This window comes from Macaca nemestrina, chromosome 1 (genome assembly GCF_043159975.1).
Source record: "Macaca nemestrina isolate mMacNem1 chromosome 1, mMacNem.hap1, whole genome shotgun sequence".
Taxonomy (NCBI): domain Eukaryota; kingdom Metazoa; phylum Chordata; class Mammalia; order Primates; family Cercopithecidae; genus Macaca; species Macaca nemestrina.
Window position 1 is genome coordinate 58690206 of NC_092125.1, and position 24685 is coordinate 58714890.

The following is a 24685-nucleotide window of genomic DNA, read 5'->3' on the forward strand; positions in this document are numbered from 1 at the left end:
AATTACCTCTTAATGCCAACCGACTCGGGGAGACTCGGGGAGAAGCCCGCGGGCCCAGCGGCCATGAAGTCCGCCTTCTCGGTCCCAGCAGAGACGAAGAGAAGGGCGAAGACGAAGACAGAGAGAAGGGCGCTGTCCTGCGCCCTTCGTTCGGGGACCCCTTTGCCGCCGACCTGGAATTGTGAGGAATTGAATGGGGGAACGGAGCTAAGACCACCCGCACGCAGCGCAGCGGTCGCCTGCACGGAAAGCGTCCGCACGCCCTCCCCAGTGCCGAAACTTCACCCCTCCGCAGAGTCCGACACCTTGGGGAACCCCCTCAAGACAGTCCCCACGCCACTCACCACCTCCAGCGCCGGCTCCCCAGAAGGCCGCAATTTGAATGGGCGCCCCGCCTTCTGATTGGCTGCTGGGCGTTGCGTCGGGTGCCGCGCCTTCGTTTCCTCCCGCCCCCCGGAAGTGCCGGTGGTTGGGCTCTCGTTGCAGTCCCTGAGTGCTAGACTCGCCCTACCCTCATCTCCCAGGCGACGCTCCCGCCGCTCCTCGGGTTCTGCTAAAGCGTGGAGCTTGGTCCGCTTTAAATCCGACCGGTAGAAGGGGCGGCGGTCGCGGGCGCAGCGGGCACCTCGTTGAAGTGGGTGTTAAACGAAAAGCACGACAGTGACACTCTTGTCGATCTTTAATCTAAAAGAAGCCATTACATCGAAGTCTTCACATTGTAAATGGGTATTTACCCCCATGTTAATCATAATAATTAAATTTTCTAGTGTTTCCTACGCCAGGCGTTCAAGTAGGAAATATGCTAAATGTCTTATATGAATTTTTAAACACTCAGTCCTGAAAATCTTGTAATAATAAATATTAATGTTATCCCTAGTTTACAGACGAGGAACTGAGGTTTAGAGTTAAACTTGTGAAAGATCAGACAATTAGCAGTGGCATAACTAGAACTCGAAAGTTCTTGCCGCCATACAGTGTAACTCCGTTTCAGTAAAAGTTCCCGTTTTTTGTTTTTTGTTTTTTGAGACGGAGTCTCGCTGTGTTGCCCAGGCTGGAGTGCAGTGGCCCCTGCAACCTCCGCCTCCCGGGTTCAAGCAATTCTCCTGCCTCAGCCTCCCAAGTAGCTGGGATTACAGGCACGTGCCACCACGCCCGGCTAATTTTTGTATTTTTAGTAGAGACGGGGTTTCACCATATTGGCCAGGCTGGTCTCGAATTCCTGACCTTGTAATCTGCCAGGGTGAGCCACTGCGCCGCCCAGGCCCCCGTAAGATTTTGAAATCTGAAAAAAAACTACAAATGCATTCTGAAAAATAACCAGATAAATGAGAAAGACTAGATAAATAGATATTGTAAAGCAACAATGTTTTTCAAACAGGCAAAAAGTACAGAGATATTGGAGAAGTATTCACTGAGATAGAGACCATAAGTAGCTCCAATTATATAGACAAACCAAGCAGATGATAAAGTAGTCATTCTAAAACTTACTCTAAAAATCATTCTAAAATCCAATTAAAATTAAGGTATAAGGAAACTATCAGAAAATAGAATACAATATTTATCAGGGCCAGGTGCGGTGGCTCACGCCTGTAATCTTAGCACTTTGGGAGGCCAAGGTGGCCAGATCACTTGCAGTCAGGAGTTTAAAACCAGCCTGGCCAACATGGTGAAATCCCGTGTCTCCTAAAAATACAAAAATTAGCCAGGAAGTGGCGGGCACCTGTAATCCCGGTTACTCGGGAGGCTGAGGCACGAGAATTGCGTGAACCGGGGGGTGGAGGGTGCAGTGAGCCAAGATCGCACCATTGCATTCCAGCCTGGGGGACAAGAGCGAAACTCCGTCTCAAAAAAAAAAAAAAAAAAAAAAGTATCCCATATATGGGAAAATGATCATTCAATTTAGAAACAAAGCAAGATACATCAAAGACAAACTCAAATACATAAAAATTTTAAACATATGTATAATTCAAAATAATTAAAATGTAAGGTAACTGGAAATATATATTAAACATGACAGAAAATATAAAGACCTTTTTCCATTTTAAAAGGAAACTAGGCTCATAAATAGAATTTTTTTAAATGGACTATGAAAATGGGCAAAGGTATTTCACACAAAAAAGAATTAAGGGCCGGGTGCGGTGGCTCACGCTTGTAATCTCAGCACTTTGGGATGCTGAAGCGGGTGGATCACCTGAGGTCAGGAGTTCAAGACCAGCCTGGCCAACATGGCGAAAACCCATCTTCACTAAAAATACAAAAATTAGCTGGGTGTGGTGTCACCTGCCTGTAATTCAAGCTACTTGGGAGACTGAGGCAGGAGAATCGCTTGAACCCCGGAGGCAGAGGTTGCAGTAAGCCGAGATCACACCATTGCACTCCAGCCTGGGCAACACAGCAAGACTATCTCAAAAAAAAAAAAAAAAAGAAAGAAAGAAAAAAGAATTCACATACATACAAAAATAATTTATATAAAAATGAAATGCAAACACCTGACCATTGAGTGTAACTTTAAAAAAGAATTAGCTACAAGCTTTTAAAAATTATAATTTTGGTGCTGGTGATTTGCACCAAAATTTAAAAGTATTCATTTCTTTTCTTTTCTCTCTTTTTTTTTTTTTTAAAAAAAACATAGAATCTCACTCTGTCACTTAGGCTGGAGTGCAGTGTCGTGATCTCAGGCCACTGCAGCCTCAACAGCCTGGCCTCAAGTGATCTTCCCGCCTCAGCCTCAGCCTCAGCCTCCCAAGTAGCTGGGATTACAGGCACGTGCCACCCCGGCTAATTTTTTTTTTTATTTTTTTGTAGAGAAAGGTTTTTTGCCATGTTGCTCAGGCTGGTCTAGAACTCCTGGGCTCAAAGGATCCACCCGCTTCAGCCTTCCAAAGACCTGAGATTACAGGCGTGAGCCACCGTACCCGGTCTAAAGTATACATTTCTAGTGACATAAATTGGTATGCTTCTTTGAGGACAGGGACCATGTCTGTTTGTAATGTATCCCTAGTGCTTAGTATAAGTCCTGATATATAGTAGATGCTCGATAAATATTCGCTGAGTAAATAACACCCCTTTAAGGAAGCAATGTGTTAATATATTGGGAGAATCATAAAGATATTCATACCCTTTGACCTAGTAAATGTACTACAGAAACGAATTCTAAGAAAATTTTTTAGGCCAGGCGTGGTGGCTCACGACTGTAATCTCAGAACTTTGGGAGGCCAAGGTGGGCGGATCACAAGGTCAGGAGATTGAGACCATCCTGGCTAACACGGTGAAACCCCATCTCTACTAAAAATACAAAAATCAGCCGGGTGTGGTGGCAGGCGCCTGTAGTCCCCGCTACTCAGGAGGCTGAGGTAGGAGAATGGCATGAACCCAGGAGGCAGAGCTTGCAGTGAGCTGAGATTGCGCCACTGCACTCCAGCCTGGGCGACAGAATGAGACTCTGTCTCAAAAAAAAAAAAAAAAAAAAAAGAAAATATTTTAGTAGAAACCAAAAAGTATGTAGGAATATTGTCTATCTATATTGGCTCCAAACTGGCAAAAAAAAATTGAACTACACAACCATGAAAGAATGGTTTAAATGCATAAAAATGAGGAAAACCTAATAAATTGTTACAACTATGAAGTGTCCATTACAATTAGAATTATGAATTAAATATAAATAGGACCAGACAATGCCTGGCCTATAGACTAAATCATAATCTGCCCCACCAGACTGTGAACCCAGGATGAAGCAGGACCTTGTCTGTCTCACCCTTGCCTTCCAGTGCCTGGCATGGAGCCTTCCTAGGACCATCATCTAACACTAACCACACTTCCCTCTTCCTTTTTTTTTTTTTTTTTTTTTTTGAGACAGAGTCTTACTGTGTCCCCCAGGCTGAAGTGCAGTGGTGCAATCTTGGCTCCTTGCATCCTCTGCCTCCTGGTTCAAGTGATTCTCCTGCCTCGGCATCCCATGTAGCTGGAATTACAGGCACCTGCCACCATGCCTGGTTGTAGAGACAGTGTTTCGCCATATTGGCCAGGCTGGTCTGGAACTCCTAACCTAAGGTGATCTGCCCGCCTTGGCCTCCCAAAGTACCGGGATTATAGGTGTGAGACACCGTACCCGGCCCCTTCCCTCTTCTTATTCTTTTTCTCTTAGATGCTCCCAATTTAATTCTAACCACAGGATTAATACTCCATAGAATCAAGGGTCACCTGTGAACCACCTCCAGTTTACACAAGGATTTTGATCTGTTATTTATTACACAGAGATGGCACTTCTGTCTGCAAATCCTGTTGGCAGCTGACTAGCAGAGAAAGTCACTTAACCTCTGGGTGACTCAAATTTCTCATCTGGAAACTGCAGAAGATAATACTACCTACCCTGAAGACTCGTAATGAAGATTAAATTAGATAATGTATGCAAAGTGCTTAGCATGGAACCCAGCACAGGATTAATGCTCAATAAATGTTAGCTACTAAATTTTGTATCCTAATGTAACTCTCCAAGGCACTGAAAAGCCCTGTTCAAGCTGGTGCTGAGGAACTGGGATTGTGCATTTTATGGGCTCCCTGTTATAATGATAATGACATATTTTATTTTATGAAGAATGAGGATTATGATTTAATCCCTAGAAATAACCAACAAGATGAAATAGTGAGTCCTTTTTTAATGGTCTCCCTGTACTCTATTAAAAACCAGGAGAGAGGCCTGGCGCAGTGGCTCATGCCTGTAATCCCAGCACTTTGGGAGTCCGAGGCGGGTGGATCACCTGAGGTCGGGAGTTCAAGACCAGCCTGACCAACATGGAGAAACCCCGTCTCTACTAAAAATACAAAATTAGCCAGGCATAGTGGCGCATGCCTCTAATCCCAGCTACTCGGGAGGCTGAGGCGGGAGAATCACTTGAACCTGGGAGGCGGAGGTTGCGGTGAGCTGAGATCGCGCCATTGCGCTCCAGCCTGGACAAAAAGAGTGAAACTCCGTCTCAAAAAAAAAAAAAAAAAAAAAAAACCGGGAGAGAACAATGAAACAGTCTCTAAGACAGAGCAGTCCTTATCTCTATTTTGCTCCAATTTAAATTTTTTAGAAATTCAGATCTTATATGCTTTTTGAAGGAAGACAAGAAAAAGGAACCTAGAAACTGAAGATCTGGCCAGCAAGATGTTCCTAGGGCAGGCAACCTGACGCTTCTCAATTCATTTCAAGGCTTCTCAATTCATTTCAAGGTTTAGTTCAAGGCTTAGTTCCTTAGTTCATTTCAAGGCTTAGTTCCTCTGAGTCAGTGGCTAGCATGCCAGCTATACAGCAGTAATTGCTAGAAAAATAAATTTTCATAATATATGTGAAACACCTTTTAAAATGTGACATATGGGGCTAGCCATGGTGGTTCATGCCTGTAATCTCAGTACTTTGGGAGGCCAGGACAGAAAGATGGATTGAGCCCAGGAGTTCAAGACCACCCTGGGTAACACAGGGAAACCCTGTCTCTACAAAAAATCAAAAAATTAGCTGGGCATGGTGGTGCACGCCTATAGTCCAAGCTAATTGGGATGCTGACGTGGAAGGATCACTTGAGCCAGGGAGGTTGAGGCTGCGGTGAGCCTTGTTGCACTGCTACACTCCAGCTTGGGTGACAGAGTAAGACTTTGTCTCAAAAAATAAAAATAAATAAAATGTGAAATATTACTGTATGTAAATCTAAGTTGATACATTTTGACTAGATATAGTTATATGTATTTGTGAAAATTAAAATAGATAATGTATATGAAAATAGATAACGTGTATGATAAGCTCCTTATGTTCCATCCAAGTATATTGTATGAAACATAAAGACTACATAAGTGTGAATTAAATCAGAACCAATTGAATCTTCAGTCACCTAAGATAACTCTACTGAAAATATATTTTTTTCTTAGTTTCCTATCTTATTCACCTTTGCTTCAAACTTACCTTCACTTAAGCCCTTGTTTAGTAGGGCCGGTTCAACACCTGTGTCCTGGATTCATCTCCACTATCTTCCAGACACTTCCCTACATCAAATATCCCCTACTTTCCCTCCATTTTCAGCATCTCTGTTATCTGAAAAAAATAAGAAAAGACACCCCCACCTTCCTGCTCCCCAGCTCCTGCCGTATCTATCTTGCTTCATGTTCAGGTTCCCCTTAGAGAGGGTACACCAGATCAAGAAGGGATGTGATGCCCTTTGGATTCACGCAAGAGAAGCTTGGTCAGAGCTGTTAGCCTGGGAAGTTGGACGTAGTAGCAGCCAGAAGGAAAAACACAGTAAGACTGTGTTCTAAGGAAAGTGCTGAGCAGTAAAAACTGTCATTAAACCAAGGGGAAAGTAGAGGCCACCAACACCCCAAATAAGCAGGATCCCTGTAACCACGGGAATGCAGCTGAAGCAGATGGTATAGGTGGGTGTAGTGGCTCATGCCTGTAATCCCAGCACTTTGGGAGGCCAAGGCGGGTGGATCACTTGAGGTCAAGAGTTCAAGACCAGCCTGGGCAACATGGCAAAACCCCGTCTACACTAAAAATACAAAAATTAGCCAGACGTAGGGGCACCTGTCTGTAATCCCAGCTACACGGGAGGCTGAGGCAGGAGAATCGCTTGATTCCAGGAGGCAAAAGTTGCAGTGAGTTGAGATTATACCACTGCACTCCAGCCTGGGTGACAGACGGATACTCTGTCTCAAAAAAAAAAAAAAAAAAGGTACAAATCAGTAAGAGAGTTTGCGACTTTTTCCATGAACACAACTGAGGTGTCCACAGCTCTTTCATATTGGATGCTAACCCCAAGGAACATTGTTTGGGTCAAGAGCATGTTAGGGATGAGGACAGGCCACTGCCTCTTCATTCAGGTTTCTTGAAGGTTGACTCTTACTTTCTCTAGCCACTTTTTTTTCCTTCCCTTCATTCCTCAGTTCACTGGCAGCTAACTTCTTCCCCAATGATTCGATTCCATCATTATCATTATAGTGAGAGGCAAGAAAGGTGTGATTCTAGTCAGTGAGCTTCAACATGAAACAGGGTTCTGCTCTACAAAAAAGTGCAGATACACCCTCTCCAAGGTCACCAGTAACCTCACTGCTAGCTCTAATGAAAACTAAGCTTCAGACTTCATGTTACTTCTTTACATCTTTTAAAACTCTCCTCTATTGTTTTCCGAGATACTCTCCTAAGCTCCAGTTCCCCACACCTTCCTCTCACTCTCATATCATTGTTCTTTCTTCTAGTAAAATGAGGAGCCAGAGAACAAAGGGGCAGAACTGGTTTGGGGATAGAAATGGGTTAGTTTATTTTCTGGGAAAAAAAATGAATTTCACTTGCCAGTGTAGATGTCCAACTAGATAAATATATATGATGACAAAGGCCACACCCTCGGAAGGGAGGAATTGGAAAGAGCCTGGATCCTTGATGACAGGGAGCTTGCTTTAAAACCCTGAACCTTCTACTTCCTGACTTCTTTTCATAAGACAAAAATAAACACTTGTTTTTTATTTATTTATTTTACTTATTTTGAGACAGGGTCTCGCTCTGTTGCCCAGGCTGGAGTGCAGTGGCACGATCTCAACTCACTGCAGCCTCCGCCACCCGGGTTCACGCGATTCTCGTGCCTCAGCCTCCCAAGTAGCTGGAATTACAGACACGTATCACCACGCCTGGCTGATTTCGTATTTTTAGTAGAGTTTCACCATGATGGCTAGGCTGGTCTCAAACTCCTGGCCTCAAGTGATCTGCCCGCCTTGGCCTCCCAAACTGTTGGGATTACAGGTGTGATCCACCGCATCTGGCCAACATCTGCTGTTTTAAAAAACCACTTAATTGAGTTTTCTCTTTTTGCAGCCTAATTCTAACTAATGCAACCTTCATTACCTGTCTACAAAATAAAATTCAAACATAACTTGAAAGGCCCCATGACCTGGCCCCTGCTTCCCTTTCTGTTTGGTCTCCTGCCTCAGCCTTTACCCCCTAATTTCTTGTACTTTCTTCTCAGTCACTTCAAGCAAGTGTAGTTCTTTGAATATACCATATGCACCTTCACATGTGCTTCCTGGTGCTCATGTGGGTTTAGGGAACAGGTGTCCTGGGTCTGTTTCTACCCTGCCTGAATTGGAGCTTCTGCAAAGATTCCCATTAAGCAAGGCAGTCTTCTAGAGCTTCTGCATCGTGAACCAGGAGACAACAGATGAACTCTTAAAGAGTAAAACCTATCCCAAATAACCCATACAGTACTTCTGAAAATACTAGGTTTGTGCAAAAGTAATTGCTGGTTTTGCCATTAATGGCATTTTTGCCATTCTATATCCATATACATTAGTTATATCCACAAAAATGTAGTTGTTTTTCTAATCGTTTTTAGTTTGTGTATTCACATAAATCAATCATCTAATTTAAAAAACAGCATAAAAAGGATTATGTCAAGTTATTGCTTCTCATGTTTGTGGATATAAAAGGGCAACTGTCAAGGGCATTTTTGCCATTAGTGGCAAAACCCGCATTTACTTTTGCACCAACCTAATAAAAGCAAGTATTTTTTAATCCACCAGAGGGAGACAAACAGAAAGAAAACGTGGAAAGAGTCGCAGTAAAGCTGGCACATTTGAAGCTTTCTAGATTATGTAAGATTTAAAGAAAAATGATTAACTCATGCTAATTAATGCTCTCTTAAGATGAAATCTATTACAATTTAGCCAATTTCACAATTTTTAAATTATTAAAATGTGGTATGTATTTTCCTGGTGTTTGTATCTAGTTGCACTTGGGGTCTATAACGAAAAGGTGCAATAGGAAATTAATAATTTTAAAATGCAAAGGACAAAGCAAAAGCTATGGAAAAGTGATAAGAGCACTTTGGATTCTAGCTGAGAATCTGTCTCAACCTAATGGTGAGACCAGAGATAAGTCTCCTTACTGCAGATCCCTCGCTTGTGAAACGAAAGTACTGGATTAAATCATTATAACCAGCAAGGATTGAGTCATTTCTTTGTGCAAGAGAAATAACCTAATTTAACTCCATAACCTTATAAGGTAGGTACTATGATTATTGCTGTTTTACACATGAGGGAAAGTGGGTTTCCAAGGAGTTAAATAGCTTGCCTGACATTATACAACTATCGGGTCACAGAGTTCAGTTCAGAACTCAGGAAATTGAGCACCATTGCCTGTGCTCTGAACCACTACCCTGTACAATTGTTTTTACAAAGATTCTTTCTGGATCTCAAATGTCTATGGCTTTATAATAAGGACAAGAGTTAAACAAACTGCGTGAACCTAAAGGTATTTTAAAATCTGTCACATTTTGTATTTTCCCTTCTAATTTTCTTCTTCTTTCTTTTTTTTTTTTTTTTTTTTTTTTTTTGAGACAGGGTCTCACTCTGTTTTCTAGGCTAGAGGGCAGTGTCATGACCATGGCTCAGAGCAGCCTCGACTTCCCTAGGCTCAGGTGATCCCCCTACCTCAACCTCCTGAGTAGCTGGGACTACAGATGCATGCCACCACGCCCAGTTAATTTTTGCTTTTTTGTGTGTGGTGACAGGATTTCACCATGTTGTCCAGGCTGGTCTCTAACTCCTGGGCTCAAGCGATCCACCTGCCTTGGCTTCCCAAAGCTTTGGGATTACCGGGCCCCTGTGCCTGGCCTCCTTCTAATTTCTAATACATGTTAGACGAAGAGTCTTGCAAGTATCCGCTATAAAATGCTTACACTTTTTTTTGTATCAGGTCTGGTTGATGAATCTATGAATTCAGTTGTTGTCACTTGGTGAAACTATCTAAATACATTCAGCAATACTGCCAGTGATTTTAAAAGAACAATTATGCTAGTAATCCCTTTTATTATTATTACTATTATTATTATTATTATATTTTTGAGACAGAGTTTCACTTTTGTTGCCCAGGCTGGAGTGCAATAGTGCGATCTGATCTCGGCTCACCGCCACCTCCGCCTCCTGGGTTCAAGCAATTCTCCTGCCTCAGCCTCCTGAGTAGCTGGGATTACAGGCATGCACCACCACACCCGGCTAATTTTGTATTTTTAGTAGAGACAAGGTTTCTCCATGTTGGTTAGGCTGGTCTCGAATTCAGGTGATCCGCCCCCTTGGCCTCCCAAAGTGCTGGGATTATAGGCGTGAGCCACCACGCCTAGCCTAGTAATCCTTTTTCATATATAAAGAAAAGAACTCAGGGATTAGAAAATATTATAGACTCTTTTTCTCTTTGAGTCATGCTAGTTTCATTCCAGGGAAGATTAGCAAGATTTAACAACCAATGTCAGCCCCAAAGCCTAGTGGGTATCCTATTTTTACATAAAGGAAGCTTGGGTCTTACATAAAGTTTCACTTAGAAAGAACAATTTTTTTAAGGCCTAGTTTGACCTTCAGTCAGTTGTCTTCTTCCCATTGTGCTTTGCCAACATAGCCCAAGGTCATTCTGACAGCCTGTTGAAAATGTAGCTGATTCTTCCAAGTAGAATTGTAGGTGTTTTCCTAAAGTGGAGAATGAAAAGCTTCAAGTCACTTACCTTTCAACAAATTTACAAAGAGGTATTAGACGATCTCAATAAGAGTGTTGAGTATGTACAAATCACTCAGCTGTCTATAATAACCCCAAAATAGTTCATACTCTCATTTATTTTCAGTGGTACATGTCAATACTAGCAGTGTCTAGGCTGCCTAGAATTGCCTAGAATGACACGTTTAGTTGTTTTTATAATCAGTTTTTAGTTTGTGTATTCACATAAATCAATGTCCTAATTTTAAAAACAGCATAAAAAAGATTGTGTCAAGTAATTGCTTCTCATGTTCGTGGATATAAAAGGGCAACTGTCAAGTAAGAAGCCACCTGGAATGCAAGAATTATACATCATCTCAGTCTTTCTAGAGGGGAGAGAGGGGAGTTTTTCTTCAGTCTTGTAGCTTCATGAATAATTCCACACCCATCCACATGTCGTTACCCGTTTACATAAGGCTTTTTTTTTTTTTTTTTTGGTTTAGACCACAGGCTGTTCTCTGATTCACTCAGGGGAAAAAAAAAATCTACCATCAGAAAGAGTTCTGCCTTTTTTTTTTTTCCAGATACAACAGTCTGGGGTACAACAGAGAGTTGAGTGTTCTATTTGGACTAACATTTTCTCAGTTTCCTCTAGGATACAAAGATGAATACATGATGGCATTTTTCTGTCTTCTGTGATAAACAGTGTTTTCACAAGCCATGGTGTAGGTTTATGTGGACTTTATGGGTTTCATTTAATTCACATGAAATTATGCTAAAGAATGAGCCCATTCACTGTGTCCTGTATTTCTCCCAGCTGTAGTTCTTTAAATATTATTAATAAGTTTCTGTACTACAAGCATTCCTTAAACCCAAACATCCACTCTAACTGACAGCAATTGGGCTTGGGCCATTTGAGATTATATTCCTAAGAAAATGAAAACAAACTCTCGTTTTATCAGTTTTCTCCCTTATCCCAGAAATTTAACAAGGGCAATGCAAACTGCTGTCCTGGAATTTATTCCACTGTTTGAAAGTCTAAAGCAGGACTGTGCAAGATAGTGTGAGCTATATGTGAATTTTAAACCCTCTAGTATCCACTTTAAGAAAAGTAAAAAGAGAAGGGACAATTTATTTTATTTAATTAATCAATTAATTTATTTTTTTGTAGAGATGTGGGTCTCCCTGTGTTGCCCAGGCTAGTCTCGAACTCCTGGGCTTCAGCAATTCTCCTAACTTGGCCTCCTAAAGTGCTGAGGTTACCGGAGTGTGACACTATATCTGGCTGATTTTAATAATATATTTTATTTAACCCAATACATCAGAAATATTATCATTTCAATACATAATCAACATAAAAAAATGTTCATGGCCAGGCACAGTGGCTCATGCCCTAGTAATCCTAGCACTTTGGGAGGCCAAGGAGGGAGGATCACGGGGTCACAAGTTCGAGACCAGCCTGGTCAACATGGTGAAACCCCATCTCTGCTAAAAATACAAAAACTAGCCGGGCATCTGTAATTCCAGCTACTCAGGAGGCTGAGGCAGGAGAATTGCTTGAACCCAGGAGGTAGAGGTTGCAGTGGGCCGAGATAGCACCACTGCACTCCAACCTGGGCAACAGAGCAAGACTCTGTGTCGGAAAAAAAAAAAGAATCAGATATTTTACAGTCTTTCAGGCATTCAGTTAAATTTTTACACTTAACAGCATTTACAAGACCAGCCACATTTTAAGTACCTGATAGCCACAATATTGGATGGCACAGGTCTAAGGGGTCTCTCTCTCTCCCTTTCTCTCATTGCATACAGGAAAGAGATAGCAGGGTCTTAGGATGTGGATTTGAAATGTATTAAATATCATAAGAGAACTGCATTCTAACTGGACGAAAATGGCTGGAATTCCCACATCTCCTGATGTCTCTCTGGCCACAAACTTCATGGCCCTTCTGTTCATCTCTCAGGTCTTCTGTTGATCTCTGCTGGCAAAGGGCTGTGGTTTAAAGCTTTTTGGATTTCCTGAAGTTGGAGCTTACCCTGAACTGATGGTTCTACAATAACCTGATTTTATATGTACCTGACTGTGCTGAAATTAATGCTAACTTCAAAATTATTCCATTTCCTTTCTCTCAACTTAAAACCCCCACTCTCTCCCTGTAATTTAGAAGTCTCATCTCAAAAATATATGCCAGTGAAAAGTGCCAAGTCAGCAAAAGGGTGAGGCCAAAGGCATAAAAAGAATTGTGTGGACTGGGCACAGTAGCTCAAGCCTGCAATCCCCAAGACTTTGGGAGGCTGAGGCAGAAGGATCGCTTGAGGCCAGGAGGTGGAGGCTGCAGTGAGATATGATCACACCACTGCACTCTAGCCTGGGCAACAGAGCATGATCCCGTCCGTGAATAAATTAATAAATAGATAGATAGATAAATAAAATAATTATGGGGACCCCTATTTGATACTCGTGACCCCTGAACCACAGTTTAAGGAATGATATTTTTTTGTACTCAGCTCGAGAAGAGGTTAAAAAAATGCCTTTAAAAAACATTATAGCATGTTCCTGAGTCCCAGACCAACCTTTCCTTTTTTCTCTTTTGTTCCCTTTTTAACAATTCTCAGTTTCTGGGTAGCTGCAAGCCCAGGATTGCACCCAGGATTCTAAATGAGATGTGAGAAACCTTTTACAGAGAGAAACTATTGCTTTGCTCTACAAGGAAATCCCCTGTTTGCAACTAGACCTTTGATGATATAATTATCTAGCCCTAGGGCTCTTTCCTCATTATTTTCTGCAATTCTACCTATTAGGGCTCCATTTAAATGTATCATGGATGCTACTTTGATGCATGACCTTCCAGCTTTGTGGGACTGAATTTCATTAGCCTCCTTTCTGCCCATTTCCCTAAACTCTTTAAATCTTTAGTAATCTGGTCCATTCCTAGAATGTAGCAACTGATACTTCTTCATCACAGATTCATCTGTAAACTTAGCTTCCTAATTCAGGACACAGTAAACTCCATTCTCCCTTTGTTTTAAAGGTACGTAGCGTGGAGTAATTAGAATGGCACATTGAGGACAGAGGTCTTGCTTTTCTGGGGTGGTAGGTGCGCACCTGAATGCAGGCTGCCTGGTCCTGGCTCCTCTGAGCTAAGCTCCCTTGCTGTCTCTACTCAATGCCTTGGAGTTGTAAAGAGGGCAGGCTGTTTTTCATATTCATAGATAGAGTTTTCTCCTAATTCTGGTCTTCCTGCCCTGCTATAACGCTTGGCTCTGGCTAAAGTTTCATTTCTGCTTCTATTTCTAGGGAGGGGAGAAGTTTTCATTGAGAAGTGCAGTAGGCAGCGGATGTGGGGATTCCCTTTCTCCCCACCATCCCGCCCACCCCCTCCATGTGGCCCTCTGTCTCCCCACCACCGACTGTGCTCAGAACAAAGATAAGACTGCTGGGTTTCATAACTCACAAGTCTCTCAGTACTAATTTTGACTTATCCAGGTTGCTAGCTTGGCCCAATGCTGTAGGTTGATGCCTCTGTCCCGAGCTTTTAAACCTCTGTGGTCTCACCTCACCTGTTTTTGTGTTTAACCTCAATGGCTGCGTCTGTTCAGTGACAGAATGGTAAATCGGGATTTGAATCCAGGCCTTTGTACCCTAGGTTTGCATTCAAGTTTTGTAAAAGCGAGGCTTTGAGGAAGATGACCAGACAGTTGTGCATGGTTATGAGAAAGAGAGGGATGGGGAAAGAGACTCAGGCAGGGAGGTCAGAGAAGGTACTGGGACAAGTGTGAAGTAATGAGCAACCTGACTGGCATCAGGGGCAGAAACAAGGCCATTGCTGTGACAGACATTTTGAGGTTGAGGATCAATGTAATTTGGCAAACTGATTTTACAGTGGAGGTGGGGAAGAGGAAGGTGACTGGCTGGCACTTTCAGGTCACAGAACAAGTGTCAGGAGGCCCAGTCAAATCAGTTAAACTTCTTTGATTCTATTTCTTCATGTGGGAACTGATGGGGTTGAACAAAATAATGTCAGGTACATTCTAGAACCAGAACCAGGGTTCCTTGGCTTTCATCATTGTCTGTACTCATTCTCCTCAAGTAGACAGCATTAGGCGATGTTCGTCACTTAAGGTTTGATCTCAAGACTTTGGTCAGGCTTTGGATGGCAATAGTGTCACCCAAGAGATATGGTCTGTGGGCTGCCATGAAAACACACCAGAAATATCTCTCGCCTCTTTCACGTAGATGTTAAGGGTGAGGCTCCAGGGCACATTGCCTGGGCTTGAATTCCAGCTCCACCGCTTATTAGCTGCCTGGCATTGGGCAACTTAACTAACTTCTCTGTGCCTCAGTTTCCTCATCTGTAAAATTGGCATAATAATAGTGCCTATCTCACTGGGTTGTTATGAGGATTCAATGAGATAGTACATTTGCCTGACACATAGCATTATACATTTAGCTATTATCATTTCATATTTCTTGGTTCCTGAAATCCCACCATTTATGATTTATCTAATAGGACATTTAATTGTTCCTTCAAGAAAAAAACAAAAACAGGAAAAAAAAAAAAAAAAAAAAAGGAAGCCATTTTGCCGAAGTTACAGTACAGAATGATGGGAGTGAGAGCAAACTTTAATCATGAGGAATCGGAGGACATGGTGTGGGGCACTGGTGCTGACGAGGAAAGCAGACCTGGAGGAGGGGCTTGGGTTTAGGCAGTCAGGCCACAGCAGGAGAGCACCAGCCTCCAGGGGGAGGAGAGGATGGCACTGCATGAAGGGAAATGGGCACAGAACAAGAAAGGGAAGGTGCCAAGGTTGCTTTGGCTCTCCATCCACTGCCAAGGTGTGAAGAGCTCTGAGGAGAAATGGTCACAGTCCTTGGGAAGCCAGGGTCCCTGCTGCCCCCATCTTTCTCTTTCTTTCACCCTCCCCATGGGACTGGACAGCAAGGAATGCAGACAGACCTGTTCCCTCACTGCCTCTGAAAAGAGTGGAAAAAGTGCTGTGGTGGCAGCTGAGGGAAAACTGAAGAAAGGGCCCCTTGTGGTCAGCATCTCCCGTAGCTTGGGCATTTTGCCTTCCACTATCACCCTCCACCAAAAATAAACGGGAGCAGGTTGAAGAGCGACCCAATATGCTTCAACCCACTTCGGGGCTTCCCAGTGAGACTTTAAGTCTTTTGAGGGCAGAAACCATATGTCACAGACTTTGTCTACCACAGCATCTGGGTCACTTGCTGAGCGGGTTCTGACCCAAGGCCGGTCTGGACGAACAAAAGCATGAATAACTCTCCAGACAAGTAGGTATAGTTTGTCATAAGAATTACAGAATAGAATAAACCCTTTGTTTCTTGTTCCTAGAAACTTGAAAACAGCCCTCCCAGGTTTATTTGGTTTTTAATAATGCCCACGAAGAAACATTTTAACTCCTCAGATATAGCTACTGGTGTCTGAATTCTAATAGCTTGTTGCAATTGCCACCAGTCTCTATTCTTATAATGTTTAACATTGAACATGTAAAATCGAATGCTTCATCTTCTCTTTGGTGTTATTTTCCTTTTAAAATATTTTATTATTGTTGGAATAAGAATACTGATTTGTGTATTATTTTAAATAATTTTTATTTTATTTTATATTTATTTATTTATTTTGAGATGGAGTCTCGCTCTATCACCAGGCTGGAGTTCAGTGGTGCAATCTCGGCTCACTGCAACCTCCGCCTCCCGGGTTCAAGTGATTCTCCTGCCTCAGCCTCATGACTAAGTAGCTGCGATTACAGGCGTGCACCACCACACTCGGCTAATTTTTGAATTTTCAGTCGAGACGGGGTTTCACCGTGTTGGCCAGGCTGGTCACGAACTCCTGACCTCGTGATCTGCCCGCTTCAGCCTCCCAAAGTGCTGGGATTACAGGCATGAGCCACTGTGCCCAGCCATAATTTTTATTTTAAACATTCTTGTTTTATACCTGGGATTCAAAGAATCATGTAGGGCCAGGCACGGTGGGTCACGCCTGTAAACCCAGCACTAAAGCTAAGAGGAGAGAATTGCTTGAGGCAAGGCGTTTGAGACCAGCCTAGGCAACATAGTCAGACCCTGTTTTTACAAAAAAAAAAAAAAAAAATTAAAAATTTAGCCAGGTGTGGTACTATCCACCTGTAGTTCAAGCTACTCAGGTGGCTGAGGTGGAAGGATTGCTTGAGCCTGGGAGGTCGAGGCTGCAGTGAGCCATGATCACACTACTGCACTCTAGCCTGGGCAACAGAGTGAAACTCTGTCTCAAAAAATATATATATATAATAAAATAAAGAATCATGCAAACTTATATGAGGTAGTAGTGGGGAAAAAGGCACACGTTTTATATTTATATAGACTTGAATTTAAATCCATGTTTTACTATACCCGGAATGCAATCTTGGGGAAGTTACTTAACCCTTCTGTGCCTCAGTCTTCTCATCCGTAAAATGGGATAGTAATAGTTCCTACCACATGGGGTTGTTGTAAGGATTATATGGGTTAATGAATATAAACCAGTTGGCATATGTAAGTTGTTAGTAAACATGACTTCCTTTTTCTACCACTATAAAGATTTCCATGGTAGTCAGGTTTCTGCTACAATAATGCTGCATAACAAACACCTCCAAAATTTCAATGGCTTCTGGTAACATTCACTTCCTTGGTCACAGGTCTGCGAGTTGGCTGGGGTGGCTCTATTTCAGGCTGCTGGTGAGATTCAGGTCGACTTCATGAGTCCTTCTTTCTGGGATCAGGTTGAAGGGGCAGTGGCTACATGGAGCAAGATCATTTAGAACCTCTGCTCTTAACACATTTGCTTTCATTCCATTGGCCAAGCCCAAAGTCAGTGGAGCAAGAAGGTGTAGGAAAAAGGAAATGGCTATTTGCTGAATAGTAATCTAATTTGTCACAACTGAGAGTTTAATATTTATAAATTTCTGAATTATATATCAACAAAGAGAATGAGAAAACCTAGATCAAGTGTCCATAACTATTCTCTTCCTAATATTTTAGGGGAAAAAAAAATCAATCAATCTAGAATTCAATTTTTGGCTGGGCACGGTGGCTTATGCCTGTAATACCAGGGCTTTAGGAGGCCTAGACGGGTGGATCACTTGAGGTGAGGAGTTCGAGACCAGACTGGCCAACATGGCAAAACTCCGTCTCTACTAAAAACAAAAAAATCAGCCAGGTGCTGTGGTGTGGCATGTGCCTGTAATCCCAGCTACTCGGGAGGCTGAGGCAGGAGCATCACTTGAACCTGGGAGGCAGAAGTTGCAGTGAGCCGAGATCATGCCGCTGCATTCCAGCCTGGGCAATAAGAGCGAAAACGCCATCTTAAAAAAAAAAAAATTGAATTCAGTTTTAAGGATGCTTTCCACATATTGCCAAGTATTACAGAATTTCGCTTTCCTTGGGCTCTGGTCCTAGCCCGCCAATGGGTCTGTGGGCTGCCAATCGGTCATGCACATTCATACTTTCCCTCTCTAGGGAAAAGTGGCCAGGTGGTCTCTCTGGCCCCAGACGTTCTGTTTTTGGACAGAGGATACAGTGCCTGCTTTGAGAAGAAATGGGAATACCCAAAATACAGAGGAAGGAACGTATATGTTGTCCTATCTCTACCAAAACTCAGCACAGGGAAGTGGTTCTATACACAGGTGCAAAGGCCAGACTGCCTAGGTCTGAATCCTGGCTCTGCCACTTACCTTGGGCACCTTAGGTAACCCTTCTGAAATCTGTAAAATGATGATTTAAAATGGTATCTACTTCATAGAGCTTTTGTCAGAATTAAACAAATTACTCATCAAAAGTAGTTAGAACAGGCCAGGCACAGTGCCTCACACCTGTAATCCCAGCACTTTGGAAGGCTGAGGCCTTTTATCTTATGTAAAAATACAAAAGATAGCCGTGTATGGTGGCGTGTGCCTGTAGTCCCAGCTACTTGGGAGGCTGAGGCAGGAGAATCGCCTGAATTTGGGAGGCGGAGGTTGCAGTGAATGGAGATTGTGCCACTGCACTCCAGCCTGGGTGACAGAGTGAGCCTCCATCTCAAAAAAAAAAAAAGGAGTTAGAACACTGCCTGATACCCAGGAAATGTTACAGCAGTGTTATTCATTACCTTTGTTAAACAGTTTAAAAGTTTGAGCTATTATTTTGTTCCTTAAAGAAGCACTAAATGATTTCTGATCTACAATAGCTCCTTTTCATTTGTCAGAGAAACACTATTAATTAGTAAGAAAGGAATTCTAAGTCTATTGTCTTAGAAGTAATTTAATCATTAGCTTCTCCAGTAGCTTTAAATTGTGGATAATAACCAGAGACTAAGAGAGTGCGATTACTTCAACCTTCGTCAATCCATTGCAGCTCCATCTAACTGTATATTTTTGTTTTTCCTTAACTATTAGTGTTAGTAAAAAAAATAATAATCAAAAAAAGTATCAGTCATCCTCATTTAGTTTGGTTCATTGCTTTATGGTCTTACCTTCTTTGACCTTTGTTTCTTTACTCACCTTCTACTTTCATTGACTATATTATTTTAAAAATAATTATACCATTATTTTCATTTCATATTGTTAAAAGTATTTAGGGAACTGGTCCCCTAAATACTTAACTAATGATTATTTGCTATTATTAACAGTTTTATGAAATTCACAGTTTCATTTTCATAATTACCATTTTACTATTTAGCATACTTATTTTAAATGAAATAATATAATAAAATAGTGTTTCTCCGACAAAGCATAAAACTTTATGGTAACTGGCTACTTAATCTTTCAACTGAATAAACATTTTTGTATTTATTTATGAGATTTTGCTTCCTTTCGTGAAATAAAGACCTAATGAGCACAAAAATGAAGTCTTGATGCTCATGAAATCATGATAAATGTCATCACTTTTTTCTTACTTATTGTCAAATGTCTGCCCTCCCATGCACACCCACACTCACCACCAACTACAGGGACTCACCAGTGTTCTGTGCTGTGTTCAGCAGGCCAGGATGCACCATGAATATACATGGTGAGGGGATACAGGGCTGTAACCAAGGAGCTCAGAGAGGCCAGGAGGAAACCAAACACCCAATCCTAGCTGTCCTAGCTCCTAGTCATGGCATTGCTGCCAAAGACGCCAAATGCTGTGAGGGGTTAACTCCTATCACAACGTTCACCTCTTTGCATTCTCACAAACACCCCAAAACTTGCAGACACCTCATTGCACAACTCTTGCAGAAGAGTGCCAGGCGGCACTCTTCACATACTGCCCAGCAGCTCTGTGAACTTGCTCTCATGTGTCCAATCTTTATGTCTAACTCTAGCCCTACCTCTTCTACCTTCTCCTGGTTAGCTTTTGTAGAGACTAAAAAATTAAATGCAATTAACCAGAACCCTCCGGTGACTAGCATTTTCTCGAGTTTAGAAAAGATGAGAATGAAAGCTCAAGTAAGCTGCAGAGACATGGTCTCTGCTTTCAAAAGCTGTCTGAAACTTTCAGATCTATAAAGAAATTTGACTTTCTGTAAAAGACTTTTGCATATGTTAATCATGGACACTAAGGATCATAAGGTCTGAATATCCCAAGATGTTACCATCATAGCCTATCTATACAAGTCCTATGCAGCAATAATATGGTCTGGATTTCTGGCAATCTACTAAATATATAACTGATATGACTGATTTTAAACCTGTGAAAGACCAATCACATGAATGCATTTAAATATCAGGAAAAACAAATCTTCTGTAAGATTATGTCTATATTTTGGTATTGGAATAAGTGGTTATTATAGGTATATATCTAACTGATGCAGGTATCTTGTTTATTTATTTATTTTCTTTTATTTAAGATCAAGTCTCACTCTGTCACCCTGGTTGGAGTGCAGTGGCACAATCTCGGTTCACTGCAGCCTCGACCTCCCAGGCTCAGGTGATCCTTTCACTTCAGCTTCCTGAGTAGCCGGGAGTACAGGTGTGTGCCACCATGCCTGGCTAATTTTTGTATTTTTTGTAGAGGTGTGGTTTCACCATGTTGCTCAGGCTGGTCTTGAACTCCTGAGCTCAAGCAATCTGCACACTGCCTTGGCCTCCCAAAGTGCTGGGATTACGGGTGTGAGCCACCATGTGCAGTTGATATCTGTATTTTTTTTTTTTTTTTTTGAGACAGAGTCTCGCCTTGTCGCCCAGGCTGGAGTACAGTGGCTAGATCTCAGCTCACTGCAACCTCCACCTCTCGGGTTCAAATGATTCTCCTGCCTCAGCCTCCTGAGTAGCTAGGATTACAGGCACCTGCCACCATGCCCAGCTAATTTTCGTATTTTTAGTAGAGACGGGGTTTCACCATGTTGGCCAGGCTGGTCTCCAACTCCTGACTTCGTGGTCCACCTGCCTCAGCCTCCCAAAGTAGTAGGATTACAGGCATAAGTCACTGCACCTGGCTGTTTTTTTTTTTTTTTTTAAACAAATCTATTGAGTTCATTGGTCTCACAAAGTCTATCTAGGCTTTTGGTTACTAAATTAAACTGGAAAACCAATATTTTTGCAAAACAAAATGGAAATTAATAACTTAATTAGTTATTTGAAAGTACTATGTATCCAAGATTAAAACCACACTCAAAGATTAATCAAGAAAAGCTATGGAAGCTTCAATTACACATACAGGAAATTGAAATCCTGAGAATCCTCTTTATAGATTTTCTTAAAAGGAAGCATACAGCTCAATCAGAACCTATTATCTTCAGTACACACTGAATGCTAGGAGAAGATGGCAGGAGAAATCTAAGCTATTAGACCTTCTTCACCTTGGAGCCACTACTGATTCCTCAGTTCCTGGATTGATGTATCCAGGACACCTTTAGTCTGGGTCTTTCTTTAAGCCTTCATATGAATCCTTAAATCATTTACAATGATCTCTCATTTTTAAAAAAAGTCAAAAATGCATCATGACCCAACACCTCTCCAACAGCATTAAAGTAAATTATTTTAATTTTCTTTTTCTTTTCTTTTCTTTTTTCTTTTTTTGAGCCAGAGTCTTGCTTGGTTGCCCAGGCTGGAGTGTAGTGGTGCAATCTCAGCTCACTGCAACCTCTGCCTTCCGAGTTCAAGCAATTCTCCTGCCTCAGCCTCCCGAGTATCTGGGATTACAGGCGGGCACCACCACACCCTGCTGATTTTTGTATTTTTAGTAGAGACAGGGTTTCACCATGTTGGCCAGGCTGGTCTCAAACTCCTGACATCAGGTTATCCACCTGCCTTGGCCTCCCAAAGTGCTGGGATTATAGGCGTGAGCCACCATGCCCAGCCAATTATTTTAATTTTCTAGAGGTTTGAATGATTTATAATTTTACATGTACTATTTAATATCTATTAATGAGAGTTCAAGTATACAAACTAATTCCTCTCTCTTCCTTCTCTTTCTTTCTTTTCCTTCCTTCCTTCCTTCCTTCCTTCCTTCCTTTCTTTCTTTTTCTTTCTTTCTTTCTTTCTTTCTTTCTTTCTTTCTTTCTTTCTTTCTTTCTTTCTTTCTTTCTTTCTTTCTTTCTTTCTTTCTTTTCTTTCTTTCTTTCTTTCTTTCTTTCTCTCTCTCTCTCTCTCTTTCTTTCTTTCTTTCTTTCTCTCTCTCTCTCTTTCTCTCTTTCTTTCTTTTTCTTTCTTCTCTCTCTCTCTCTCTCTCTCCCGCCACCTTTTTCTCTCTTTCTTTTCTTTTTTTGTGATAGGGTCTCCTGCTCTATCACCCAGGCTGGAGTGCAATGCCTCAAACACAGCTCACTGCAGCCTTGACTTCCTGGGCTCAAACGATCCTCCCAACCTCAATCTCCTGAGTGGCTAGGACTATAGGTGCAGTCTACCACACCCAGCTGATTTTTTAAATTTTTGTAAAGACAGGGTCTCGCTATGTTGCTCAGGCTACAAACTAATTTCTTAACACACTGCTATCTTTCTCCATAGAATAAAATTAAAGTATAACTACTTGCACAAAAATACACACACAAACTTCCACACTTTTCCTTCACCCTCAAATCCAAAAGAATTTAAAAGAAATTGAATAATATTTATTTATTCATAAATAAATGAATATGAAATCTGCTCATTATGCTCATTATTTTAAAAGGACATTTAGTGAACATCTCCCAGCGCTCTCCTCTCCATAGGCTACCACATTTGCCTTACTGTCCTTCCAAAGATAATTTCTGTGTGTGAGTATGTATGTACATGCACACACACACATTTATATAAAATGATGTTTCAATTAGGAATTTTCTGTATTTACATTTTTGCATTGATGAAAGTCATAAACTGCTTAATTGTGTAAAATGTCATAAAAATCATGACACTTCGGCTGGGAGTGGTGGCTTATGCATGTAACCCCAGCACTTTGGGAGGCCGAGGCAGGTGGATCACTTAAGGTCAGGAGTTCAAGACCAGCCTGGCCAACATGGTGAAACCCCATCTCTACTAAAAATACAAAAATTAGCCGAGTGTGGTGGCGCCCACCTGTAATTCTGGCTACTTGGTAGGCTGAGGTAGGAGAATCGCTTGAACCCGGGAGGCAGAGGTTGCAGTGAGCAGAGATCATGCCATTGCACTCCAACCTGGGTGACAGAGACTCAGTTTCAAAAAAACAAAAACAAAATAAAAAATCATGACACTTGTTTATAAATGCCCTAATGTCCTCTCCGTGAAGCACTACATTTAATTGAATGCACTGGGTTGCCTAACTCATATGCCACAGCAGCTTTTTCAGTTCTAAAATGCTGCCCTGGTTTCAGGGTTCATTTTACTATTATCTCCTGACTCTCAGCCCTTAAAATCCTCTGTTCCAATGCAAATATCACCAGGATTCAAAAATAGAAAAAAAAAATTTAAAACCATTCCCTCCCTAGTTAAAATCACCCTTCTCTTAGCGGACTCTTTGCTTTCCTTTAGATATGTTGGATGTTTGAGAACTTGTCGGGGACATATCAGTCCCTGATCGCCAGTAGTTAATTATCTGTACTGTGAATGTGTTCATGGAAGTTCTAGTGAACTGTCTAATCCTTCAATGATGGTGTTGGGCGGAGAAAGCCATGGCACATGCTGCCACCTGGGGAGCAGTAGGAAGAGTTGTCAAACGCACTGAGAAGAAGGAAGGATTTGAACACCAGCCGGAAGAACTCAGATTTGATGATGCTGTCAGCCGGGAGCTGTTGAAGGTTTCTGAGTAAGGAAACATCAGAGAAGGACAGTAGGTCCCCGAATAACATCATTTTGCTCAATGCTATTTCATTATAATGTTTTGTTTTTTAAACAGGTTCTCACTGTCACCCAGGCTGGAGTGCAGCAGTGTGATCACAGCTCACTGCAACCTCGGCCTCCCAGGCTCAGGTGAGTAGCTAGGACCATAGGCACATGCCACTAGGGCTGGCTAATTTTAGCTTTTTTTTTTTTTTTTGTAGAGAAGAGGGTCTCACTATGTTGCCCAGGCTAGTCTCAAACTCCTGGGCTCAAGTGATCTGTCCACCTTGGCCTCCCAAAGTGCTGGGATTACAGGCTTGTGCCACCATGCCTGGCTGCATCATAATGTTGATGAGAAAAAAATGGATTCCCGGCTGGGGCCACAGTCTGTGCGGAGTTCGTATGTTCTCCCCATGTCTGCGTAGGTTGTCTCTGGGTACTGTGGTTTTCTCCTACATCCCAAAGGTTTGCATGTAAGGTTATTGGCATGTCTATATGGTCCCAATGTGAGTGTGAGTATGTGAGTGCTCCCTGCATGGGAGTGGAGTGTAAGTGGGTGCTCTTCCCTGCATGGCAGTGGAGTGTGGGTAAATGTTCCCTGCATGGGAGTGGAGTGTGGGTATGAGTGCTCCCTGCGAAGGATGATGGCCTGTCCAGGGTGGGTTCCCACCTGGCCCCCTGGGCTGCTGGGATGAGCTTTCAATGTTTAATATCAGAAGTGCTTTGTTCTTTATTTAGAAGTTTGGTGATGTTTTCGTGACCAGGAATATGCCATAGGAACTTCACTCTTTGTTTATATCAGTTAACCTGTGGTAGAATTGGTTTTGCTACATGTCGTTTCACTTAAAGTCACAGTTTCCAAGAACTTATCAATGACATGAAACGAGGACTTACTGTAGTGATATTTTACTTGGAAAATATTCTCCTCTGGATTAGAGCAATATTGAGTGGAAAGGGCTAATATTTTGAAGTGATGAAGTCTTGGGCTTCAGTACC

The 24685-nt window shown here is 42.1% G+C and overlaps 1 protein-coding gene across 3 annotated transcripts in view; it reads right to left on the reverse strand.

Moving 5' to 3' along the window:
• Positions 1-370, reverse strand: part of LOC105484694 (kinesin family member 14) — a 70762-nt gene extending 70392 nt beyond the window's left edge. Inside the window, exons 1-2 of one of the 3 annotated variants that reach the window (XM_071077738.1) lie at positions 345-370; positions 7-173 (exon numbers count right to left, since the gene is read on the reverse strand). The gene's annotated coding sequence lies outside the window, so the exon portion shown is untranslated. The other 2 variants (XM_011746533.3, XM_024793735.2) reach the window with 2 other exon arrangements.
• Between the last annotated feature and the right edge of the window lie 24315 nt (positions 371-24685).